Source organism: Silurus meridionalis, chromosome 3 (genome assembly GCF_014805685.1).
Source record: "Silurus meridionalis isolate SWU-2019-XX chromosome 3, ASM1480568v1, whole genome shotgun sequence".
Classification (NCBI taxonomy): Eukaryota; Metazoa; Chordata; class Actinopteri; order Siluriformes; family Siluridae; genus Silurus; species Silurus meridionalis.
The window spans coordinates 25343730-25354260 of NC_060886.1; positions in this window are offsets into that span (position 1 = coordinate 25343730).

The window sequence follows — 10531 nt, forward strand, 5'->3', positions numbered from 1 at the left end:
ATTTTAATGTGTGAAATGAGCTCAAATATTTCACTTGGAGTAGATTTCCAGTTTAAACGCAGTCGTTTCTAGAAAACCTCCCGGAGCCTTTCAACTTTTCTCCTGTTCAGTTCTGTTCCTTTATGCCTTCAGGGCACTAGCCAGAGTTCACATACTCGCACCCCAAACTGATTTCTGAAACGTCTCGCAGGCCTGCCCCATCTAGGACAGATTGTTCTTTTCTGCATTGCTGTCATCTCTTGCTTCCTTTTTATTCCATTTGAACTTTTTTTTCTCCCCGTAAGATGAGGGTGTCATGGCATGTCCATCATCTTGTTTTTTCTCTGCCCTCATCATTCCGTCTTTAGCCACTGAGGCAGGAGGCGTCAGAACCACCACGTGCTTGGACTACAAAATCGAGCGCATTACAGCCAAGCAAGTTGAGCAGAGTACCAGCAGCATCACATGCAGAAGAGTTTCCTCATGTGGGTGCGAATACGCAGATCATACACGCACACTCCCTCGACGAGAGCGTCACATGTGGCGTCTGCTCATGCAGTAGAGCTGAGGTTTTAGTAAACTCCTTGCATGAATTCATTTTTCTTCCCAATTAAGGACGTCCATATGGTTGCCAGTACTGTGTTTTCTCCCACAGCTTCCTCTAACAAACATTCTCTACCACCAGCATCAACCCTACATAGAATTCTTCTTCTTGTTTACACCCGCTTACTCACAACTGTTTCAGTTTGCCACGGTTTAGTGTTGCTCAACTTTGCTTTCATGTGTGAGTTCTTGAAGAAAGGGTCGAAGAAGGGAAATAATTGAGGAGAGTGTTTTCTTTTTTTTTTTGCTGCATAGCCATCTCCAAGACTAAATCTGGAACAGGATGGTTAACAACACTCATAAGTGTGAGGGTCAGATAACCACAAACCTTTTTGCCCATATCATTCACTAGGATGAATCGATTAAGTGGGATAACCTACTTGTAGTGAAGGAGAAATATGTGGATAGATATAACCTGATTAATAACCTACATATTATGATGGATAAACAAATGATTAATCAATTGGTGGGTAAAGAAACAATATACAGTAATGAATGAATAAATATCTGCCTCCACAGATGCAAATTCTGCTACATGTTTGTGTAGACTGCTTATTTGATTTCTGTTTGTGGGTACATGCATGTGTGCATACAAATTTTCATGCGTGATTAATAAATCTGTGGCTGGTGATAAGAAAGAGAAATACCTGTAGCCGGGCTTGTGAATAATTAAGTCTTATTCTTCCCTGTTGCTTTTGTATTGTGGTTGTTGTGTCACCAAATTTCCTCTTCGTAAAGACTCTGCTGTACTCTACTCCACTCCACTCTAATCTACTCTATTATACTCTACTATATTCTACAGTTCTGTAATCCACTTTACTATACTCTACTCCACACTTATTTTATTCTATTCTATTCTATTCCACTCTAATCTACTCTATTATACTCTACTATATTCTGCTGTTCTGTAATCCACTTTACTTTACTCTACTTCACACTTCTATTCTATTCTATTCCACTCTAATCTACTATATTCTTTTCTATTCTATTGTATCTTATTCTATTCCACTCTATTCTATTCTATTCCATTCCACTCTACTCTTCGATGTTCCATATCACTCTATTCTACTTTACTATTTTCTATTCCACTCCACATTACTCTATTCCAGTTTACTCTATATTCCACTATATTCTATTCTATTCTATTCTATTCTATTCTATTCTATTCTATTCTATTCTATTCCACTCTTCTATATTCTTTTCTATTCTATTCCATTGTATTGTATTCTACTCTACTATTTTCTATTCCACTCTACACTACTCTATTACAGTCTACTCTATTCCATTCCATTCTTTTCTATTATATTCCACTGTTCTCTATTCTATTTCATTTAATTTTACTTTACTTTATTATATTCCACTCTATTCTATTCTATTCTATTCTATTCTATTCCACTTTACTATTCTCTATTCTATTCTACTCTATTCTACTTTCCTCTCCACTACTTTATTCTCTTCTATCCTCTTTACTTTGGTGTGTACTCCACTCTACTATACTTTCCTCTTGTTGACTATACAAATTTTGTACTTTACCTAAATCTACTCTACTTAAGAATAGGAAGTTGTACATATACTAACCTAGATATAATTTTTGTATTTACTGCATTTCAAGTTTCTACAGATTGAAATGTAATGTATTATGTACTTTAAATGACCATCTGTTACCCATTTATCTGCATTAAAGTTAGTGTTTGTTTACTGCTCAGCTAGGTATTGATTAAAGGATATTACATCTATTATAGTGAGTCATGCAGTGTGTGCTGCCACCACACTGATATTTGTATTATCAGCATTGGAACAGAAGGTCTGATTGAGTCACTCTCCTAAAATACAGGCTCCATAGAGCTGGTCTAAAAGCAGCCGTGAGCCTCACGGACGCAATAAAATGCGCAGGTGACCTTTTGTTTTCCGACCCCTAGCTTAAAGCATTGTGCTAATGGAGCCACAGGTAGCAAAGTGGTTTGGATATTTGCCATTTTCATCAAAAGCTAATTTCCTCTTTTTTTCCGCTCGACCTCTTGTACCTCGGTCCTGAGCAGGATTCCGCAGTTTGTTTACGTTTCATTTGTTTTCATGAACCTGTGCAAAGTAGGTTTGTTGCTCTAACTCTGGTCGTACAGGTATCGGATGCTTACACTGCACCCTTTTACTTGATTTAATCAGCTTCCCTTGTTCTTCACCAGAGCTGTGCAAGATTAACATTGACTTTTAGGATTTTATCAGTTTTGCCTGTGCCTGTATGTGATTAAGTATCCTGTCTGACTCAGTACAGTTTGAATGAACAGTTGATTTTACTTACAGTTCCCACTTCAGATGAAATGATCCATCAAATTTAGTCCACTTTTAATATTAGATATATATTATAATATGATTAGACTGATGTAGGTACGTTATCTCTGGTCAGATTGGGCTTTTCACATGTACAATAAGACACGTCATATCCCCACAAAATACAAATAAAAAAGGTTCTGTTTTCCCATCACTGTTTAGTTCCAAACAATTGAAACGCTGATATGTAAGTGTGAAATCTGTATCCTCTAGAAAGTTATGCAAATCATACTTTAGCTTCCTGATAGCCAGACAATGCAAATGTCTATATATTTGCACATCAAACTTTATTATTTCAAGCAGGGGTTTATCAGACTTTTGTCAGCCTGGGACCTTTTTAACTGAAAAATTATTTCCACAAACCCTCTATAAATGTCATTCAAACGTTGAAATATTAGACGACTTTTTATGGTTATATTACGGCTTGCTCATCAGGGACAAGCTTGCACTTATAAAGGACGTCTTATTCATTTTTATCACCACATTATCTGTGTAAAGCTGCTTTGAGACAATGTTCATTGTTAAAAGCGCTATACAAATAAAAATGAATTTAATTAATTTAAACTGTGTGCAAAAATATCTTGCCGATTTAATAGCCTGAAGAACTTTTACGCCCCACCCCCAGGCTGCAAAGTAGTAATGCATTCCCACAGCATCGCACTACCACCACCATGTTTATGTTGTATTTGGTTATGTTGGGGGTCATCAGGGTGTTTTTCTCTCCTGGAGCCAAATTTAAGACAAGCCATTAAGTTTCTCTTAGTTACTAGTGGTTTTTTTGTGTTCTTCTGTGGATACCATTTTTGCTCAGTCTCTAATAAAGGAATGTTATACTCACCATTTTTGAGGTGAGCGAGGCCTGCACTTCTTTAGATGTTCGAGTTTCTCACATGTGGCAAGTCGTTCATGTGCTCTTGGAGGACTTTTGGTGGGATGAGTGCTTCTGGAAAGATTCACCACTGTTCCAAATGTTCTCTATTTGAGTATAAAGGTTCCCACCGTGGGATCCCAGAGTCATAAAATAATTTATTTGCTGCAACCCCTCTCCAAACTGATATTTCAATTACTTATTTTCTCCTCTCCTCTGGAATTTCTTTTGACCATGACATATTATTATGGTGTATTTTGTGCTTACTCAGCTTGCCTTAGTTTATATAAAATTTAGTTTGGAGAATGGGAGAGAAGAAATCATGAAGGGGTAAGTACAGTGCAGCACTGCAACTGTGAGGTCTTTAGCTAAGCCGCACAGGCGTCACATTGAGAGCTGTGCGACTTAAAAGTATGGAAAATAGTGCAAGAAAGGCCTTTTAAGCTTCGCATGAACCCATGCTAGTGGCAGCATTCATGTTTGTTGTTATCTCAGGCATGAGTGTGAAGAGTGAGCGTTTGACTCCTGGCTTTGCCTGATTGTACGGAAAGATGAAAAGAAAAGCAGTTGTGACCTGGAACAAGTGTGTTGGATGGATTCTGCGTTTAGTTCCTCTCTCTCACCCTAAGCCAGGTGATAGTATTTGGGATTCTTAGTACAGCACTGGGAAATGGAGCTGTGAGTGTTTAACACGCTAAACAGTTGTGTGTGAAAATGCACGTGTGCTAAGTAAACACCACCTGCCCAAACCAGCGTTTGATTGCTACCCTGCTGCATTGTTGAGATATGCCTCAGCTGCTTTTTTATTTATTTATTTTTTTTAACCTTCAATTATCTTGCAGATCTGAGCTCAGCAGCATGGAGGTGGTCACAGATCTCAAGCTGACCCCAAATGCATGCACTCAAAAACGCAGAGTATTTAATAAACACTTCAGTCAAATCACCCAGTACAAAGGAACTTGTTCTGGTGCTCTGTCTTTTGTTTCTTCCTGTATGAAATGTGCACTGGCTCACCGCATCTAGAAGAATTTAATTTTTCTTGGCTGACAGGAGTGATGCCTAATAAGGTTGTTCTGCTGTCATGGGTCCACCTCAAGCTGTGAGGTTGTGTTTTGAGATGCTGTTCTGCTCAACACGGCTGTAAAAAGTTGGTTCTTTGCATTACTAAATATCCTTCCAGTCCGATCAAACCAGTCAATCAAAACCATTCTGTTCAGCCATTTTACACCAGCAAGCTGCAAAATGTGTTTTTGTCTGTTTGTTTCCTTGGTTTGGAAAGGTTGTGAGTTCAAATCCCAGGCACACTACGCTGCAGCTCCTGGGCCCCTGAGCAAGGCCCTTAACCCCATAGCTTCTCAGTATGAATGCGGTAAGTGTAATCTGGAAAAGGCGTCCCTCCAAACGCAATAATTGTTAATGCAAATGTATGAAGAATTCAGAAAGTGACATAAGTGTACTTTTGGAAAAAACAGGCCATCTGAGACAAATGTCTGTCCTCAGATGTGCAAGCAAAGCGCTTCTAAGGCAGAACTGAAACCATATGGTTCAATCATTTAGATTTTTTATTTTCTTTTCCCTTTTGGAAAATCTCTCATTAATCCTGCCATCCTGTTTTCAGCACTAATTCCTCCCCCGTCTTTTCTTCTTACTCACTAGGAGCTTGATCCATTCATTCTCACACACTTTTTACCCCTTTATCCTGCTTCAATGCTTTCAACACGCCCGACAATGCTGTGGCGGCAACTCAGCAAGATATACTCATCTGCTCGGATAAAAGCGTTTAAATGCCAGCGTGTTCATTTGAACGTTTAACTTGGCATCATGTTTCCGCTTTTGTTCGAGAAGGTACAGTTAGTGAAGGGTAAAATGGCATTTGAACCATGTTTCTTTTTCGCCCAACACCAAATTAGTTTGTTGGCATGAGTCTTCCCGAAGGTCATCTGCAGCCGGTGCTTTACCCATAGAGAGTGCGATTGTTATTCTCCACATGGAGGCTGATTCTTACGTAATGCAATAACACAATAGCCAAAAGCTTGCACTGAAGGCAGTTTTCGAGTTTTTATAACCTACCTATGAAACAAAGGGAGACGTCATTATTAGCTTTTTAAATACAAATACAAACACAGGAGACGCAGGGCAACTGCTGTGCAGTCCACCTGTTCGCCTCGCTCTTCTAATCACTCTATCGTCTTTTCCTTTCCAGATGGTTGACACAGGCTGGGTTCCAACAGGTAGCTCGCATTTGTTTTTTGTTTACCGAGAAATATTTTTATATAAATTATTTTTTTCTAGGTCATTTTTTTAAACGGGGATGAGTGATGTATTTCTCTACAATATATGTCACAATGTAGGATTTCTATTTGACACTAGAGGCTGTGGAGATTTGCCCATTTAGGTCTGTGCTCCAGTTCATCCCAAAGGTTATGATTGGGGTTTGCTTCGCACAGTTGCGTTCCTTCTTTCCAGTGAAGGGAAATTGTTATATGGTGTTGCGCTTTTGACATTGTATGATCAGTTTGGGGAAGAACCACGTATGAACATGGTGGTCAGGCACTTTTAGTTATATAGTGTATTATTTGGCTTTTATTGTCATTTCAACTATACAGTTTTTAAAGTACACAGTGAAATTAAACAGCATTCCTCCAGGACCAAGGTGCATTAATATATGTTAGTGTTTTTGCTGAATCTTTCCAAATATTGGTATCACATTGAAATATGTATTCTTATTTATATTATTCTTATAATCTATTAATAGAGTTTGTACCGTTGGTTTCGGCTGTGAAAAACGACACCGAAGCGGAGGCTCTAATGGTTAAGTACGAAGGGCAACACTTCAGTACAGACTCCCACTATAGATTGTAATCGATTTTTGTGAAGACCTTCTGAATGCCTTTATAGATGTGTAGTGATAATGCATGCACCCTCTCGAACAGCACCTGATCACAAGGACCATCAGCGTTACCTTTAAATCATGTGTAATGAACTTAAAGCTCTTGACCTATTGATAAATAATTGTGCCATGCTAATGCCAGTGCTGCTCCTCGCAGGACGAATCGATCAGTCCGAGCCAGACACTTTGTCTCCTGGTTTAACGAGGGGAGAGAGAGAGAGAGCGAGAGATGGAGGGGGACGCGAGTGCTGAGCAGGCGTTCCGATTCACCGGGAGACGGACAGCTGCATTGTGCCTCTCCAACATGTCCAATATTGTGCTGATTGTCATGCAAATTCCCTGTCCGCCGTTTCATTCGATGGAGCGTGCAGCAGCACCGAAATCATCCGAGCTGTCAAAGTGACGCACGGCAAGAGAGGAATTTCGTTCACGGCCAAGTTGAACGAAGCAGATCGGCGATTAAAGAGAACGAGGAGAGAAGAACGCGTAGGCTCCCGAAAGACCATGATTTAACATGCGTCAATTTTCTTTTCTGGAATCGGTGATAATGTACAAACGAAAATCATTGGAAAACGAATGTCGCACTAAAGGTTACTTCTCTCTTGAGAAAAGCAACATAGTCCAATATGTCTAAGGTACGGGGTGAGGGGCCAAATTCCCCCCAGGCCTAAGATCTCTTTGTTGTGCCATCAAACATCGTGGTGTTTAGGAATAACAGTATTTTAAGAGATGCTGTAAACGGTCAAATGTTTCCACAACGCTGATGGCGCTCATTTGCATTAGATGCATTTTTTATGCTTTAGAATAGCATTACAGATTTTTTTTTCTTTTACTTCGCCGGATCTAACTTGTTTCAGCAATACAATGCAGCTGCCTATTATGTGACCGCTATGTTCCAAAATGTAGTAGAAAACCAGGCCTGCAAAATAGAGGAACAATATAAAATTCGATTATTAAAAAAAATCATTTTGGAATAGGATGCGTCTACATACTTTTGGCCAATTAGTGTTATTGTTGCTAAGGCTCCCTGGTGGTCTAGTGGTTAGGATGCGGCGCTCTCACCGCTGCGGCCCGGGTTCGATCCCCGGTCAGGGAACCGACCCAGCCACTCTTAGTACCGGTCCCAAGCCCGGATAAATGGGTAGGGTTGCGTTAGGAAGGGCACCCAGCTTAAAAACATGTCCCAAATCAAACATGAGGATGGTCCGCTGTGGCGACCCCAATGGGAGAAGCCGAAAGAAAGTAGTGTATTGTTGCTAAGGCCATACAGGTGTAATCAGTGGTAAGTTATTGGTGTTTTTTTTTTTTTTTTTTTTCTGTCGGAAAATAATTTAGCAGTCATCCACTTCCTAGCCAGTTCATTTATTGGCTAATATTCACAAGGCAGTAGGTCTGCTACCTTAAACATTATCTTTAGCGAGAATTAACAAGAGGAGATTTGAAAATATATTCAAGCGTAATTGGTTCTCCGTCCCTTTTTCTCAGGGTCACAATATAATCATTTTTGACATTTCTTTCTTTCTGAAATGGAAGAAGGAGACTGGAGTGAATTATAAAACCTTTACTGCACTGCCTCCATCAGATAATTATAATCAGTGATAGACGCCTTTTAAAATGATTTTATTTCTACTCACTTTTGCCCGCAGTGTAAAGTCTGGAGCACTACATTACCAAAATGAAAACTTTTATAGGGAACTGTATTAGCGATTCAAGTAAAAAGGTCTTGTACTCAACATTACGCCGGTTTGATGATCACTTTGCTTTGCTTCTCTTCTTGGTGACGACTCAGAACACAGTGGGATGTTGGAATGCAGTGCATAATGGGGATTAAAGGAGCCCCATGGATATTCTTTACTATGCAGTAAGAAAATGGGGGTTTTGTTCAGTCTGAGCATCATATAGTAAAACTAGACTTGAGTTTTTCTTTGCATAACTGAATCAGTTCATCATTCATTGTAGATATTTAGTATGTCTGGATTTGCGGCGTTTTTCAGAGGTTTCACAGCGCAAGTCAAATCTTATAATCTTATAACCTGAAGACATAACCAAATGCAAAACCTGGCATGTGTGCTGAAATATTTGTTACATTATTTCCCCGTTTGACAAAGTTGCCGCTGAATGCGAGGGAATTCGACAGGTTCATTAATATTAATGTTATTTAGAATCAGAATCAGCTTTATTGGGAGGGTACACCTGAGAAGGAATCCGTTTCCAGTTTAGAGCGAAACCATCAGTGCGCGTTCATCACGTCGGCGTGAACGAGACCCTGACTAGTGTAAGCATGATCTTACATAACGCAAGTATACGACATAACCATGAGTAGAAACGGTACACATCGGTTCACGTGACATTATGACATTATAAGAGAAATATTGCACATGGGTGAGATACTGCACAAAAGTATAGATTTTGATCAGTATGTATCGCCTGATGGAGATAAGAATGCGAGTCCTTTACGATTCTCTCAGCCCGTTTCCTAAATCGGGACGCGTCACAATAAATGACAGGGGTTTTTTTTTCCTTTGTTTTTGGACAGGTTTGACATTTATTCTTCTGATACTGACAGTGAAATTGTTTCTACATTCAAGTTCTCGAGTAACAGTTTTGCCTCATGGTTTAGAGACCCTTTTATCCTTTTCTATCCACGGATTCAGGCTTGCGTAATTACCGAATAAATAAAAAGTCTGTCTTCATAATGTATATGTTCCACTTCTGCAGCTCACTGCGTATTCCATTCGGCTGCGGGCCGGACGGAGGAAGAAAATGGACGAAAAATCTTATAGACGAACATCTTGATTAAGGCTATTTAGCAATTCAAATGGATAGATGCAGTAGGATTGTTAAACTTGGGACTCTATGATGTGTTGTAAGGTTAAAATACATGCACATGCTCGAGCTATTAGGACTATTTATTTGCTCATCGACCAGGCATAACTTTATGACCACCTGCCTAATACTTGTCGCTTCCCATTTTGCTGCCAAAGCAGTTCTGACCAGTCGAGCATTAACAGTATTAACTTCTTTAGCAATTTCAGCTACGGTAGCTCGTCTGATGGACCCCCACGTGCATCAATGACCCTTTTGCCTGTTCACCAATGTTCCTCTCTTGGACCACCTTTGATAGATACTAACCAGTGCAGTTGCAGTTTTGGAGATGCTCTGACACAGGCGTATAGCCATCAACGTTTGGCCCTCGTCAAACTCACTCAGATTCTTATGCTTGCCCATTTTTCCTGCTTCTAACACATCAACCTTGAGGAAGAAAAATGTTCACTTGCTGCCTAATATTCACCCCTCCTAACAGGTGCCGTGATAAAGAGACAATCAGCGTTATTTGCTTCACCGCACATAATGTTATAATGACATCATGCTATGCCTGGTCCGTTTATTCCGTATGGACACAAGATTTCTATCAGATGCACGAGTTATTTTTTCTCTTAACATTGAAAAAATCACTCCGCTTGGAAGCAAATACATCGAGGCAGTTCCGTGTTAGAGGACATCTCTTGGCTTTACTATGATGATACGCTGTATGGCCAATCATATGTACTGTATTTTTTGGACTATAAGCCGCTACTTATAGCGGCTTAAACAACGAAGTGGCTAATTTATGGATTTTTCCTGGGTTTTTCCCAGTTTCACAAACTTCAAGCCAAAAAACTGAGCGACATAACATTAGACCAATGAAATTTCTGATCGGAAACGAAAAAACGCACTTCACCTATGTGTGCTGAGCTGTATGGCTTCGGGAGAAAAATCTTCCACTGGTGGCGCACGACGATGACAAAAGATAAACTCCCCAGAGAAATACAGTGGTATCTTGACCTACGAGTTTAATTCGTTCCGTGGACGAGCTTGTATCT